The 17,622-nt window shown below is 36.8% G+C and overlaps 1 pseudogene; it reads left to right on the top strand.

The window, feature by feature from the left end:
* Positions 1-86: 86 nt before the first annotated feature.
* On the top strand, positions 87-8,425 carry LOC144580314 (glyceraldehyde-3-phosphate dehydrogenase pseudogene; annotated as a pseudogene).
* Positions 8,426-17,622: the final 9,197 nt, after the last annotated feature.

Here is a 17,622-nt window from a genome sequence, read left to right as displayed (position 1 = left end):
ATATATATATATATGTATATATATATACACACATCTTTTCTTATTATATCAATATATAATAAAAAATATATATACATTTTTTCTCTTCTCCCCCTCCTATTGCAATTTGGTTATTATAAGTGAGTAGCTAGAGAGTCAGCATTATTCTGAGCTCCGTCTCCTGTCAGATCAGCAGCTACATTAGATTCTCATAGGAATGGTAACTGTATTGTGAACTATGCATGTGAGGGATCTAGGTGTATATATATATATATATATATACACACACACACACCTAGGTGTATACACACACGCACACACACACACACACACACACACACACTCTCTCTCTCTCACCAGACTAAGGAGGATTCATCACTATTCTGGGAAGCAACAGCCTGGGCTCCAGAGTTGGCCACTCATCCATGCACAGATGAAGAGAGGTCTTGTGAAGCTTTGGAGTGGTCTGGGCCCCTAGCTCTTTTTGTAACTAGTTATTTGGCATGAGGCCCAGTCATGAGGTTCCTTCATAACTGTGCTCAAGGAACACGAAAAGGTCAACTTGTTTTTGTGATTGTCTGTTATTTTTCAATAACTAACATATAGGAATAGATTGAAATAGAAATTTCTCTGAAACAATACTGGTTGAATGCCTCAAGGGGCTCACACAACCCATTCCAGGACTTGGTGACCATTGTATGTGTCCATGTTCAATTGAGTTCAAATTTAATATTTAACTTTTCCTCCACAGCCTGACTCTGATGAGTTTTTCCCAAACTGAGTTTAACATCAACTAGGTGATCATCTGGGGCCATAGAGCCTCTGGTTGGGTTGAACATCAGAGATTCTGTAACCTGTTCTCACTGCCATCCCCGAACACTTGCAACTGAAGCAGTCTATTCATTAAAAATCATGCAAGTGATGGTGCATGCTCGTTTTATCAGAAAGTGAGTCTCCTGCTGCATCTTCTCCTATCCCCAATTTCAGTGGTCAGAGACAACCTTTTACATTTTTCCTACCTTTGTTTCTTCTGCTGGTAATTTTCATATCTCTAGATAATTTACCTTTATCTATTTCTGACTCCTTAGTATGAAAAACAAGAATTAAATAATTATACTTCTTTTCATTTCTCTCCTATCTTCCTTCTAAAGTATCATCATTTTGAGTGTTTCTGTTGGTTGCTTTTGTAACTCTGAAAATAGTATTATAAATCTTCATTATTTGTCCAATAACTTCTTGTTATAAGATGAAAATACTTGCTCCTATATATTTCCCTGAATTTTCCTGTTCCTTATCATACCTTAATTGAATACTTTTTAAACTTTTAAATGGAGATAGTGTTAACAGTAATACTATGTGCTACATCTATAACTAAGATTTCTATACTTTGAAGTTTATTGTAAAACTTGGAAACCAATAAACAGAGCTTACATTACTCTGATTACATAAAAAGGTTACCTTCTGGGCCAAGTAAGAGTCTGTTGCCACAGTCTTATGGCCACTCAGAGAGTGTTGTGAGCTTCAAGTATAAATGGAGTCTCTCTTGTTAACACTATCCTTTCTTAAAATTATGCCAAATTCTATTTTCTTCATATTTGGCCTCTGACAATCTTGTATGGTATTTGTTTGTGTTTCCTAACTTTAAATTTCCTTTAATTTGCCTTTATTTTCTTCTGGCATTTTATGCTCTTGTTTTTCCATACTCTCAGCCACTGCATTTAATCTAAAGAGTCTTTCTGGTCCTTAATTTAAAAACAATGTTTAAATTGCACATATAACACATGATTACACTATATATTTATAAATTTCAAACATTATAGATAAGACTAAAGCACTTTTGACTACCAGTCCAATCTGAGACCACTTTCTATTCTTAAATAATTTGAAAACTTCCTAAATATGCAGTTTTTCTATATTGAATTGAAATTCTTCCCACCCCTAAAATTTGCTAATTTTCGCTGCTTAATATAGCATCCACTACATAATTTAATATCTTTCATGATGGTTTTCATATCTGATCTTCAGATATACTGCCTACTGGAAATTTCCCACTGGAGTTAGCTAAAGCAATCTCAAATGTAACATGGGCAAGAATGAGATCCTGATTCTCTAGCTCTAATTCTTTCCCAAAAAACTTTTGCCCAGCATTTCCTAATTCAGTGATTAGTTGTTACTATTTACCTAATTGCCCCAGACACAAGTTCTACTCCTTGTATCCAATATGCCACCAAATACTGTTGATTTTACATCAGAAAAAGGTCTTTAATATTCACTTTTCTCCACTATGCTTTTCAGCTTAAGCCATGTACACCTGGTTTACTGCAAGAGTCTATACCAAAGGGTCTTTGCTTGTGCTGTTGTCTATGTCTGGAATGCTTTCCTTTCTATCTTTGGTTAACTCATCCTAGTTGTGGCTCTTAACACAACTATCGCTTCTTTATAGAAGCCATCTCATCTCACACTCTCAAATATGTATCAGGTTTCTGCCCTCAGAAACGGTCTCCTATTTCTATACTCATATTTCAATTTGTAATTAAATTCTGTCTTCCTTGCTGGATTTAAGCTCCATCAGAGTAGGGACCCTCTTTGAATTAGCACATATTTAACATATGGGACTGTGACAACTGGCCCCTCAGTTTCAGTGTCTCAACCCCTTTTAACAGTCTTTACTTCTATCTACTCTATTTCCAAGCCCCTTACGCTCTCTATAAGTTGGACTTCACTCCGTACATTGCCACCTCCAACAATTAATATTCTGAAATTTCCTTTTGAAACCATTACCTATGCATTTGCCTTTTTCATTTCTCCTAGAATGTTTTCTCTGTGTTCAATATGATATCCTGTTGTAAAAATAGTTTCATTATTCTGGCTGTTTCATCTTTTAGCAAGTGTCATTTGCTTCTCTATCCAGTATGGATTCCATAACTTACCATATCAACATTATTCTTTCTTAAAAGTTAGATTTCTATATCTTTTTGCAGTCAGATTCTTATCCCATGTTTTGCCAATCCTCAAAGTGGATAAATAAGTTACTTCAGAAAGTTGGGACACATAGGTGAAATGGATACATTCCTTAAAAAATAAATAGTTTTAAACATTTAAGAAATAGGATCATCACTTAAAAGATCTTCCTACAAAGAAAACATCAGCCCCAGACATTTTTTACCCAGTGAGTTCTGCCAAACATTCAAGAAACAGAACTACAGTCTTATACAAAATCTTTCGGAGAACCAAACAAGTCAGAATAATGACTAACTTATTTAATGTACCTTGAGACAAAACCCAGACAAGGATGATTTATAAGAAAATGTACAGGTCAATATGACTTATAAATATTGCTGCAAATATAGCAAACAAAACACTAGCAATCCAAATTGAATAATGTATAAGAATAAAAAAATCATGGCCAAATTATTTTTATTTTCCCAGAAATACAACTGTGGCTCAAAAATGTGAAAATCTGTTAGTGTAAATTTTCTCATTAGTGAATTTAAAGAGAAAAAAATGTGTTCACTTTGGATGCATAAAAGAGATCTGATACAATTTAATCCACATTTATTATTAAAAATATCTAGCAAATAGAAAAAGACGATGTGGCATGGTCTGCTGTTTTTTTTCTTTTACATCACTGTATTCTTTCTCTTTGTAATAGCACAACACCTGATTAGATGCTGGGCATTTCGTTGCTTAAGGTAAGAACTGAGCTTCCCTTGAAGCTAGCTGTTACTATGATGAAGGCCTTTTTAATGGGACATAATTTGGAGTTACCTGTGGAATTGCAGAGTTGTACCTTTAATGGGAGGGAGCATGGCTCTCTCTTCATGTGATTGGAGAAGGAACCTGATGTTGAGCCATCTCACACTCTGTGGAGGAGGAAACATCATAGGAATGGTGGAAGAAAAGAACGAAGCTAGATTCCTAATGGCTTTATACAAGGTGACTTCCTTAATAGCTTAGACTTTAATGTGACAGAGAAATGAACTCCTGTCTTATATAAGGCATTTTAAAAGTTGGATCTCTGTTACAGCAGGCAACACTTTAACTAATAATAGGTGAGAATCTCCTTGACAAGAAGTATCTAGTTAAGGAGAAGATATTTTTTACTTCTAGTTTTTCTAGTTAAGAAAAGCCCCTTATGCTCACTATAAGTTGGACTTCACTCAGTACATTGCCACCTCCCAGCAATTAGTATTCTGAAATTTCCTTCTGAAACCATTGCCTATACATTTGCCTTTTTCATTTCTCCTAATTTTTTACTTCTAGTTAAGAAAAACTAGAAGTAAAATATACTCAATAAAGTATATTTTAAAAAGTTGTACAAAAACATCATATTCAGTGATAAAGTATAAGATCAGTAATGACCACTATAATCACATCTATTTAACATGTAACTGAGAGTCTTAAAGAAATAAGGCAAAACAAAAAATAAGTTATATAACCACTAGAAAGACCAAAAAAGCTGAGTTTTATGGATTAGGACACTACCTTTATCAGATACTCAAAACAATGTAAAGAAAAATATTAGAATTAATAAAAGTTAAGTTTACTGGGTACACAAGTAATATACAAATATTAAGCAAACTACAGCTAGAAGATATAATTATAAAAAGTATTTCTAATTATAAAGAAAAAAGACACTTTGAGAATACAAATGACCAAATATGAGAGCTATATAGATAAAATAGTAAAATAATAAAACATCAGTGAAATATATTAATTATAAGCTAAATAAAATGATAGAGATCACTCTCATGGATAGGAAGAGGTAATACTAAATAAAAGTCAATTCTCTCCTAGTTTATATATTTACACGTGGGTATATGTATATTTATATATGTGTGTGTGATCTATATGTATTTGTATTTATATTCAATGTAATCGCAATAAAAATTGTGGTAGGATTTTCTAGTGGAACTTTAAAAGACAATACATGGCAGTGAAAAAGACCAAGAATAACTAAAACACTCTTGAGAAACAATATTAGTAGAGTTTCCTAACAAGATATCAAAATTTTTCATATAAAGTTACAGAAAGTGTAGCCTAGGGGTAAAATAAGATATCAGGGAAATAGAACACAGAGCCTAGAAACAATCACAGAAATAGCTCAAACTTTGATTTATAATGAAGATGGGATTGTAGATTATGCAGAAAGGATACGTTTACTCAGAATACAGTATATTACTAGAACAATTGGTTTTCTGTATGGAGAGAAAAGAAACATAAAAATGAATCCCTACTTTATACTACATACTGAAACCTTAATGTGAAATGGATTAAGATCTTGAATTAAAAAAATCAGAACTTTCAGAAGAAAACATGGGCTAACAATTGGTTAGTGGAGTGGTCCTTAAAAAGAGAAAAAGCACAAACCATAAAACAAAAGATTAATAAATTTGACTACATCAACCATAAATTTCTGTTACTCAAAAGAGGCCATAAAGAGAATAAAAAGAGAGATTGCAACCTGGTAGAAAATATTTGAAACAGGTAGTATTAATAAAAAGTTAGTGTACCAAATACATAAAATGGCCACAAAATAATTGAATAAATGCAACTGCCCCCAAAGGGAAAAATAAACATGAATTAGGATTGAACAAAAAAGAGTAAACAGTATTGAGCAAAAAATAGAAAAGAGGAAATTAGGATTGAGCCAAAGAGGCCATCTTGAATAGTCAAAACAAGAGAAATATATTAAACAAATGTGTATTCAAGAGAATGCAAACTTAAAGTGCACTAGATTGGATAATGCTAAGTATTGGAGAAGCTTTGGACAAATGGTAAGATTATTAATTTGGTCATCAGTTGGGTTAAAAAAAGAAAAATTCACAATAAATTTGAATGTTCACATATCTTATGACAAAGTCATTCCACCCTTGGGTATGTTTAGAGAGAAAGTCTTGCACATGTGCGAGGGACTTGCATAATATCATGAATATTAGCATTTTCCCAATATTTTGGTCTTTATAAATATGTGTGGGAAGTTTATATTAAATATTGTGTAATTATTGATCTTTTTATTTAATTAAACATTTGAAAGAGTGCATTTTTTCCACATTCATAAGTGATCATACGGATTCCCTCAGATTTTCCAGAGGAGAAAAAATAACTATATTTGGGTGGAGTTAGAACATGGAATGGAAAGTTTCAGTCCAAAGGCATTTTTTTCAATCAAGTTATGAACATGTGAACACGGAATCATAATTGAAACCATTTTATATACTTCACCATCAAATTCATGCTGAAAATAATGTTTTACTATTTTAAGCAACAGGTATAGAAAACTCTCACTGGTCCACAGAATTTATTAAATGTCTGCAATGGCACCACTGCATTAACCATGGTGTAGTGGTCAATGAAGTCAATGGCACGATATTAAGGATATTAGATATGTGTAGAATAGCTAAATAAAGCCTGTAGATAAATCTAAGTTTTATGATGAATGAACCAAAAAGTTTTGAGATGGTTTAATGCAACACAAGTTTAGCTAGTGCTAGCTTCTAGAGCTTGTAGATTAAAACAAAACTTGCCTTTAGCTTCCTATGTTTTTTCTTTTTTATTGTTCACTTTCTAATGATGATTTAAGTGAGCAGTGAGCAGATCAAAACCAAATACCTGAAGAGGCATGTAAGGGTAGAAGAACCTACGGATAACGCATTTAACCCAAATCAGCCCAATTTACAGTGAACATAAACTAGAAGAAATATGAGGCACTGATTTTGTGAAGTCCTTGTGCCAGGTGCTACTCTCTCTGTTTCAAGTTTAGCAAAAAAAAAAAAGTGGTTTACATTTGTCATGCCTACTTGCTCTATTCTTACTGACTAATCAAACCACCGCACTAAAATTGTTCTTGAAATGATTACTCCTAACTTCATTTTGAATTTTCAGTTAACTGAACTGAGTTACATGTAGTATTTGCATTATTGATCACTCTTTAAAAATTCTCTCTGCCTCTGGTTTCCCTGATTTCCTTTTCAACTTCTAAGACAAATCTTTCTCAGCTTCTTTTCCTCATTTCACTGTGCCTGTTCCTCCATTCCCTCAATTTCCCATTTTGTTCTTTTCCTACCTGTCCCACAAATGATGGTGTCCCAGGGCTCCCTCCTTAGCTCCCTTATGGTTTCACTATTTACATTCTTTATAGTAACCATCTACTCTTTAGTTTCAAATACCATCAGTGGTTCTCTGCTCCTCCCATTTGGCAGACAGCCACATCTGCTCGTGCAGTGCCAGCTGCATCCCTGAGACACCATGGTTAAAGTGAAGGGTGGAGTAAATGGTTTTGGCTGTATTGGGCACCTGGTCACCAGGGCTGCTTTTAATTCTGGCAAAGTAGGTATTGTCACCATCAATGATTCCTTCATTGACCTCAACTACGTGGTCTACATGTTCCAGTATGATTTCACCCATGGCAAGTTTCGTGGCACTGTCAGGGCTGAGAACAGGAAGTTTGTCATCAATGGAAATCCCATCATTATCTACCAGGAGTGAGATCCATCAAAATCAAATGGGGAGATACTGGTGCTGATTATGCGTGGAGTCCACCAGCATTTTCACTACGATGGAGAAAGATGGGGCTCATAGGGTGGGGAGCCAAAAGCGTCATTATCTCTGCTCCCATTGCTGATTCCCCCTGTTCATGATGGTCATAAAGCATGAGAAGTATAAAAGATAATCAGCAATGTCACCTTTGCCACTGAGTGGCCCCCCAGCCAAGGTCATCCAGGACAGCTTTGGAAATCATGGAGGGACTCATGACCACAGTCCGTGCCATCACTGTCACCTCACCCAGAAGAGCATGGATGCCCCTTCTGGGAAACTGTGGTGTGATGGCCATGGGGCTCTCCACAGCATCATCCCTACATCTGCACATGCTGCTGAGGCTGTGAGAAAGGTCGTCCCTGAGTCGAACAAGAAGTTCACTGGCATGGCCTTCCATGTCCCCACTGCCAACATGTTGGTACGAGACCTGACCTGCCATCTGAGAAACCTGCGAAATATGATGACACAAAGAACGTGGTGAAACAGGCATCAGAGGGCCTCCTCAAGGACATCCTGGGCTGCACTGAGCACCAGGATGTCTCCTTCTACTTTAACAGTGACACCTACTCCACCTTTGATGCTGAGGCTGCCATTGCCCTCAAGGACCACTTCGCCAAGCTCTTGTCCTGGTATTACAATGCAATGAGCTACAGCAACAGAGTGGTGGACTTTGTGGTCCACATGGCCTCTGAGGAATCAGACGCCGAGACTGCCAGCACCAGCAAGAGACAAGAGGAAGAGAGAGGCCTTCAGCTGCTATGGAGCTCCTGCTACACTCAGTCCCCCACCACACTAAGAATCTCCCCTCCTCACAGTTTCCACGCAGACCCCCTGAATAGGGAGGAGCCCAGGGATCCCCACTTTGTCATGTGCCAGCAATAAAGTCTCCTGTACTCAGCCAAAAAAAAAAAAAATGGATAAATAAATACATAAAAATAAATACCAGCAATATTCTGGAGACGCCCAAATAAGAATTTCCTTCAAAGCTCTGTCTTTAAAACTACATCTCTAGCTTTTTAAAGGCATCTCCACTTGGGTAGTGTATCAGTCATGGTCCCGTTAGGAGTTAAAAACCACATGAGTAATTTAGATAGAAAACTTTTAATGTGCAGAATTAACTAGCAAAAGATGATTAAGTGCTAAAATGAGGGAATAGAGGGCTGTAGGGGTAGAGAAATAGGAAATGCTGACAGCTACAACCTCTAGAGCTATATAAGCGTGAAAACCGGAGTAATAAGAATTTAAAAGAGCTGTCCTTTCCACCTCTCTCTGAGGCCGAAGTCCAGATCTCTTGGGAGAAGATGTGGCTGCCAGAGGAACATGCAGTGCTGGAAAACTTGCCAGAAGGCACAAGGCTGGAGGTGGTCTGAGAGGGTTTCTGAGGTGAGTGTCCCTGGCTTTCCACATGCTGATTTACTGGCTGTCATATCCAAAGAAAAGCCACACTGAAATAGGAAGTGGGGGCTCTCCTGCTGTTATGGCCTTGCAGTATCCTTCCAGGACTCTCTGTTGACAAAACCTAACACTGAGCCAGCTAGCAAAGGAGAAATGTTTATGGGGTCTGGCTTCAGTATCTCAGAGCAAGAAGGGTGGATTTGGGGGCTCAGAGAACTGGCACAAAGGTCCACTTACACCTCCAACTCAACCTGCTAAAAATGAACTCATTGTCCTGTGGTTCTTCTCTTACTGAATGGTATCACCATCTCCCTAGCTGCACAAACTGGAGATCTGGTAGACATCCTAGATACTTCACTTTTACTCACACACATTTGGTCAATCAACAGCAAAGCCCCGCTACCAAGAGTGTGCAGAGCCATGACTGAGGCTTGTCATTCCAGCTGCCTGTGGAGTTACTTAAGAGTTGACTTGATTCCACACAAACAACATCTCCCAAGGGCAGTCCCTCTAGGTCCAGGACCCTTGCCTCTGTGGTGGAAATTGAGCCATTACTTATGATTTTCTCCTTTTGCTCTGCAGTTTGGAGCCTTGGGGAAATCCCTCATGTGTTTTCTTCCTTGGAACTCTTTGGAATTGGCCAATCAGACCTGATGATCAGAGATGCGTAGTTGTTTTTTCTCTTTGCCGCTTTCATTTTGTGTAACCCAGACAAAAATTATGTGAATGCAACAACACAGGGATATAGTCACTATTACAGATGCCTATTTATGTCTTATTTATAGCTTAATTTAAAACCAGTATTTTTTACTACTAAAATAGAATCTTTCTCATAATCCGTAATATAAACTGTTTTTGCTTTGAAATATACTTGTGATATAAAATATATACAGAAAAAAACACAGTGCTCTCCAAACATTTCTGATTTCTTCTAGAGCATGTATCTTCAATATATGTATATTAATTTACAGACTATATACCTTTGCTTCTCTAATCATGCATTGAGTGTATATAGAAACATATACACATGATTAGACACAGATTACATTAAAATTAATATAAAGAAATTCTAGTATTTTCTTCCTCCTTGATGTACTGTCTTGAGTGTCACTTAAGGTTTAGGTATCCAGCATTGGTGATGTATGAACAGGGCAAACAGGAAATCAGGTGTCTGTGTGTTCTCTGAGGAAGTACCACAGTTTCAAAAAGGACTAATTTGTGTCCCACGCAGGGTCTTATTTAACAAGAATATGCCTTCTAGCCTTGCACTCAACTTACCATATACCTCTCTGATGGGTTTCTACTCCAGCAAGGAGGGGGCAGATTGATAGAATGGAGAAAATTGCTGAAGCTTTGTAGTGTTGTAATTGTGGCTCTGTTACTGACTGATTTGTGCCCTTGTGAGTTTGTACAAGTTCACTGACCTTTTTTAAACTTGTTTTTCTTGAAACAGAAGGATTTCAAGCCAGAAGGATCAGGCACGTCTTTACACATCTTTTCTGTGACCCATGTGTAAAGTATTGTCGGATCTACTATAAGTTGGTGCACTTAAGAGGTATCAAGATACTAGTTGGTTGGTTCTATAGTACTGAACTTTGAGACTTAGAAGAAGATAGAACTGAAGCTATCAGAAAGTGAAGTTTTTGCATAAGGACCATATCAATGCCAGATTATCACCAACAGTATTCCGGAAAGGTGCTCATCCAATTTCTACCTCTTGGGATGGAAAATTCACTTGTTTTTAAACAGATTATCTTCAGTAAGAAAAATTTTAACTGAAACCATGTATTTGATACCTGAAACCCAATACATTATATACAAATGTGTAATAAAATAATTTACCTTTATATTACATGGTGACCCTTAGAAAATCTGAAGGCTTGGGAGGCCGAGGCGGGTGGATCATGAGGTCAAGAGATGGAGACCATCCTGGTCAACATGGTGAAACCCCATCTCTACTAAAAATACAAAAAATTAGCTGGGCATGGTGGCGCGTGCCTGTAATCCCAGCTACTCAGGAGGCTGAGGCAGGAGAATTGCCTGAACCCAGGAGGTGGAGGTTGTGGTGAGCCGAGATCACGCCATTGCACTCCAACCTGGGTAACAAGAGCGAAACTTCGTCTCAAAAAAAAAAAAAAAAAGAAAATCTGAAGGCAACTATCATGCTCCCCTTGGTCTCTTAACCTTTAAGAGAAACATGTTTAATTCTTTAAATAAGTTTTCAAATGCAATGACTTCCAGCTCCCTTGCTTACTGATTTGTTATTCTCTGAATATTCTGGAATTAGTTTGAAAGTTACTAGTTCCCAAAAAGTGGCCCCAGAACTGATTTTCTGAGCAGTCCCCAGCTCCTGGCCAGCACTGCCTCACTTTGGGAGGTGCCCATTCTTACTCCCTCTTAATCCACTCACTCCAAGTGGTCTGTTCAAAACCAGGCAAGGCTTCAAGCCTTTTGGATGAAACTTCATTCTTCACTTCTTTCTAGATACCAGGCTGAAAGACTGAAACCTGACAGGGGCATGTATTTTTGGATTTTACTTTCACTGTGTCTTTCTGCCTTACTTGGATCTTTGAACACCATATTTTGTTAGGTTTCTTGGATACTGACACTCATTTGTGACAACCAGTTTTCCCTGATATGCTGGATTTTGACCTTATTTTTGTTCACAGGACTCCCAATGCCATTCTTCCCTGCCTGCCCACATCCCAGGCCTAATTTCTCCAGAATTTCTTGTCTTATGGTTATCTTGAGTCTGACACAAAGTCTCTTCTTGCCCTCAATTCCTCCAACTCTGAATGTTTGCACAATTCATTTCACATTTATCATACTTAGACTTGTGTCATCAGTTATCCTTAAAAGCACATGTCTTGTCTGCCCAGTTGGATTAATCTTATTCTGCAGTTGGAACTAGAGTTTTTGACACCTTGATATTCAATATAATGCTTAGTGTAAATCCTTGAACAAATTAAATTCTTAATAATGCTTCATAAGTAATCGTTGAGCTAAAGCAATGGCCAAACATGACTTCTCCCTTAATGTACTTTGGAAAATGATTAGGTTTTTGGACCAGTTATTAGATTTGTCTCTTGAAGAATTTGTTTATTTCCTCTTCTCTGAATTTTAAAATCGTGTATCATACTGGGTATTCCTTTTAGGCTTGGTTGCCAGGAAAGTTATAGTGAAGTCCTGTAACTTCACGTATTGTAACTTCATGCGCAGTATAACCTCACGTACTGTGTTGGCTCCATGCTTTCCTTACTGGTTTCAATTCTAACTTCCGGTTTTTATTTCTATTATGTTAATTATATTTTATGCCTTTCTGTCATTTTTTAGTAAGACACTTCAAATCCTTTCTGAGAAGGAAGGGTATTACAAATACATTTGTATGAGGCTCTTGCTAACAGAAATAAAATTTTTTAAAACTTTTTTTTGCATTTTGACATTTAGGAAGTGTAAAAAGAACCAATCTGAAGAAGATATACGAGACAGAGTAAGTCTAGATCCCTACCAATTGAAGAAATATTTACCATTTTGCTACCAAGCTGCTTTTTTTTTTTTTTGAAATGTAATGTAAGGTGAACTGAATAATTGGAGCTTCAGATGGAAAAGAGACTAAAGATTCCTGTATTTCAAGTAATATTACTAAGTTGCTTAGAATAGAGCCATCTGGACATAATCCATGTTGATATGTGAAAGAAAGGCAAGTAATTTCCTTGAGGTCTACCTCCACGAAATATCTTCCCAAATAGACACAATATAAGTTTGGGGTACAATAAGAAATACTGAACTTAAACCAATGTTTAACAACTCTAAGGGACATGGACTAACTTTAAAGCAATGAGAGGTTTTGTGTGTTGTTCATTTTTACTATTTTTGAGTCCTGTTTCATATTACCTTAATGTCACGACAGAAGGAAAATGGCAAGTTTCCTATAATCAGTGGTAAAAGTTAGAATGTATTTCTCATCCAAATTCCATAAGGATTATTTTATACTACCTACTTTAGTGCTTTAGTTTTATATTATTGTCTACTCGATTCAACAAATGGTTATATATAGGAGACAAATGCATAAGGCTTAGTAATTGATCTTCAAGAGCTTACTTCCTAAAAGAAGAACATACAGACTGGAATTAATCTAGTTATCTAAGTTGTATTTCATCTTGCCTCTTCAAATATATGATGTGTGTGCAGAGAAGTATGATGTTATCTTATACTTTGCTACTTCCCTGTTGTGTCAGGTAGCAGTAACAACCCACATAAAAATAAGCAGGATTTTAACAAGGTGATATGATAGAACTAAACTTTTGAGATGATCCCACCATACATCACTGTAGTGTATAACTCCATAAAGGAGATAACAACTTTAAAGAAATTTAAAAAGAATAAAAAGATACTAAGTTGTAGTATCAATTGGCATATAGATAATTATCAGAGTGACTGGCACAGTGTGATCTAATCAGCTAGTGTTTCACAAGCAGTTGATGTTTGATTGATTGATGTAGAACAGCAGCTAAGTCATTGGAACAATGAAATAGGGGTCTCTAGACCGTATTATTTATAAATCAGTTCACATGTGCATTGTAGAAGTACTCTCTTTTTGCTAGGTATATTTTGTTTAGGGGTGTCATCCTTGAACCTTGCAATGGGCAAGGAAAGGATATTACTTTTTCTCACCTATGCTAACAATATCCTTTACACACACATTTAATATTATACTTGGCACAGATGCCTTCAGAAATGAAGACCCAGTGATCCAGGGAAAATCGTATTTTTGTAGGCAGTCATGCAGAAATGTAATGGTAAAACCAAAAGGTATTATTTAATGGTAATAATCTTTTGGTGGGGGGAGCTTAGTAAGGCCTGTTCTTTTTTTTTTTTTGACAGATATGTTTCATTTTATTTTTTAGAAGACAACACACTGCATTGAATATTAAATATATACACATATCTTTATACATTTTAAAAGTATTTATTCAGATTAAATTCCTGAACAGTGAATTGTGAGGTCAGAAGAGATACACATTTTCATATTTATTTATTTTTTATTATTTTTTTTAAGTGTATCTTAACTTTATTTTGAACTTAGAGGAAGCTGTCTTTTTGGAATCTCTTTGAAATCTACAAGGAAACATTTTTGTCTTAAAATCAGAGAGTGAATAAGTCTAGGTTTAAAATATTTAACCTGTTTGACCTTTGTTGTGCTAAAATAATGGGGGAGAATTGGATCCATGAAAAAGAATGATGGGAAGTTTATGCAGGGAAGGAATCTTAAGTTGGAAGTTGGATTCAATATCAAGTAATGTATGTTAAGTAAGGTACCATTTATGAAGATGTGGTTGGTGCCCATGAGTAACTGTATCCGCCACTGTGCTTTTTCTTCTACTCCAAAACACCTGGCCTAGTGGATATAGAGAATGTCTTAGCATCTTCTTTACTTAGAATGTTTTTTCTTTCTTTATTGTTTTTCTTTTTTATTGCATTTTAGGTTTTGGGGTACATGTGCAGAACGTGCAAAATAGTTGTATAGGTACACACGTGGCAGTGTGTTTTGCTGCCTTCCTGCCCTTCACCCACATTTGGCATTTCTCCCCAGGCTATCCCTCCCCAGCTCCCACCTCCACTATCCCTCCCCATTACCCCAATAGACCCCGATGTGTAGTACTCCCTTCCCTGTGTCCATGTGTTCTCATTTTTCCTCACCTGCCTATGAGTGAGAATATGTGGTATTTCATTTTCTGTTCTTTTGTCAGTTTGCTGAGGATGATGTTCTCCAGATTCAACCATGTCCCTACAAAGGACACAAACTCATCGTTTTTGATTGCTGCATAGTATTCCATGGTGTATATGTGCCACATTTTCCCAGTCCAGTCTTTCATCGATGGGCATTTGGGTTGGTTCCAGGACTTTGCTATTGTAAACAGTGCTGCAGTGAACATTTGTGTGCATGTGTCCTTATAGTAGAACGATTTATAGTCCTTTGGATATATACCCAGTAATTTGCTGGGTCAAATGGAATTTCTATTCCTAAGGCCTTGAGGAATCACCACACTGTCTTCCACAATGGTTGAACTAATTTACACTCCACCAACAGTGTAAAAGTGTTCCTTTTTCTCCACATCCTCTCCAGCATCTGTTGTCTCCGGATTTTTTAATGATCGCCATTCTAACTGGCGTGAGATGGTATCTCAATGTGGTTTTGATTTGCATCTCTCTAATGACCAGTGATGATGAGCATTTTTTCATATGTTTGTTGGCCTCATGTATGTCTTCTTTTGTAAAGTGTCTGTTCATATCCTTTGCCCACATTTGAATGGGCTTGTTTGTTTTTTTCCTGTAAATCTGTTTGAGTTCTTTGTAAATTCTGGATATCAGCCATTTGTCAGATGGGTAAACTGCAAAAATTTTTTCCCATTCTGTTGGTTGCCCATACTCTAGTGACTGTTTCTTTTGCTGTGCAGAACCTGTGGAGTTTGATTAGGTCCCATTTGTCTATTTTGGCTTTTGTAGCCAATGCTTCTGGTGTTTTGGTCATGAAGTCCTTGCCTACTCCTATGTCCTGAATGGTTTTGCCTAGATTTTCTTCTAGGGTTTTTATGGTGCCGGGTCTTATGTTTAAGTCATTAATCCATCTGGAGTTAATTTTAGTGTAAGGTGTCAGGAAGGGGTCCAGTTTCTGCTTTCTGCACATGGCTAGCCGGTTTTCCCAACACCATTTATTAAACAGGGAATCCTTTTCCCATTGCTTGTTTTTGTCAGGTTTATCAAAGATTGTATGGTTGTAGATATGTTGTGTTGCCTCCGATGCCTCTGTTTTGTTCCATTGGTCTATATCTCTGTTTTGGTACCAGTACCATGATGTTTTGATTACTGTAGGCTTGTAGTATAGTTTGAAGTCTGGTAGTGTGATGCCTCCTGCTGTGTTCTTTTTGCTTAGAATTGACTTGGCTATGCGGGCTCTCTTTTGGTTTCATATGAAGTTCATGGTGGATTTTTCCAGTTCTGTGAAGAAAGTCAATGGTAGCTTGATGGGGATAGCGTTGATTCTGTAAATTACTTTGGGCAGTATAGCCATTTTCACGATATTGATTCTTCCTAACCATGAACATGGAATATTTCTCCATCTGTTTGTGTCCTCTCTTATTTTGTTGAGCAGTGGTTTGTAGTTTTCCTTGAAGAGGTCCCTTATGTTCTTTGTAAGTTGTATTCCTAGGTATTTTATTGCTTTTGTAGCAATTGTGAATGGCAGTTCGTTCTTGATTTGGCTCTCTTTCAGTCTGTTATTGGTGTAAAGGAATGCTTGTGATTTTTGCACATTGATTTTATATCCTGAAACTTTGCTGAAGTTGCTTTTCAGTTTCAGGAGTTTTTGGGCAGAGACGATGGGGTCTTCTAGATATACTATCATGTCATCTGCAAATAGAGACAATTTGGCTTCCACCTTTCCTATTTGAATACCCTTTATTTCTTTTTCTTGCCTGATTGCTCTGGCTAGAACTTCCAGTACTATGTTGAATAGGAGTGGTGAAAGAGGGCATCCTTGTCTACTGCCAGATTTCAAAGGGAATGCTTCCAGTTTTTGTCCATTCAGTATGATATTGGCTGCTGGTTTGTTGTAAATAGCTTTTATTACTTTGAGATACGTTCCCTCAATACTGAGATTATTGAGGGTTTTTAGCATAAAGGGCTGTTGAATTTTATCAAATGCCTTCTCTGCGTCAATTGAGATAATCATGTGGTTTTTGTTTTTGGTTCTGTTTATGTGGTGAATTACGTTGATAGACTTGCGTATGTTGAACCAGCCTTGCATCCCCAGGATGAATCCTACTTGATCATGATGGATAAGTTTTTTGATGTGCTGTTGCAATCGGTTTGCCAGTATTTTATTGAAGACTTTTTGCATCTATGTTCATCATGGATATTGGCCTGAAGTTTTCTTTTCTTGTTGGGTCTCTGCCGGGTTTTGGTATCAGGATGATGTTGGTCTCATAAAATGATTTGGGAAGGATTCCCTCTTTTTGGATTATTTGGAATAGTTTCAGAAGGAATGGTACCATCTCCTCTTTGTGTGTCTGGTAGAATTCAGCTGTGAACCCATTTGGACCTGGGCTTTTTTTGTGTGGTAGGCTCTTAATTGCTGCCTCGACTTCAGACCTTGTTATTGGTCTATTCATAGTTTCGGCTTCCTCCTGGTTTAGACTTGGAAGGACACAAATGTCCAGGAATTTATTTATTTCTTCCAGGTTTACTAGTTTATGTGCATAGAGTTGTTTGTAGTATTCTCTGATGATGGTTTGAATTTCTGTGGAATCTGTGGTGATTTCCCCTTTATCGTTTTTTATTGCCTCTATTTGGTTGTTGTCTCTTTTCTTTATTATCAGTCTGGCTAGTGGTTTGTCTATTTTGTTGATCTTTTCAAAGAACCAGATCTTGGATTTATTGATTTTTTGAAGGTTTTTTCGTGTCTCTATCTCCTTCAGTTCTGCTCTGATCTTAGTTATTTCTTGTCTTCTGCTAGGTTTTGAGTTTTTTTGATCTTGCTCCTCTAGCTCTTTTAATTTTGATGATAGGATGTCAATTTTGGATCTCTCCACTCTTCTCATGTGGGCACTTATTGCTTTATATTTTCCTCTAGAGACTGCTTTAAATGTGTCCCAGAAATTCTGGTATATTGTGTCTTTGTTCTCCTTTGTTTCGAAGAACTTCTTTATT

The sequence above is a fragment of the Callithrix jacchus genome, chromosome 19 (assembly GCF_049354715.1).
Source record: "Callithrix jacchus isolate 240 chromosome 19, calJac240_pri, whole genome shotgun sequence".
NCBI lineage: Eukaryota > Metazoa > Chordata > Mammalia > Primates > Cebidae > Callithrix > Callithrix jacchus.
This window is presented reverse-complemented; position numbering and strand designations above follow the sequence as displayed.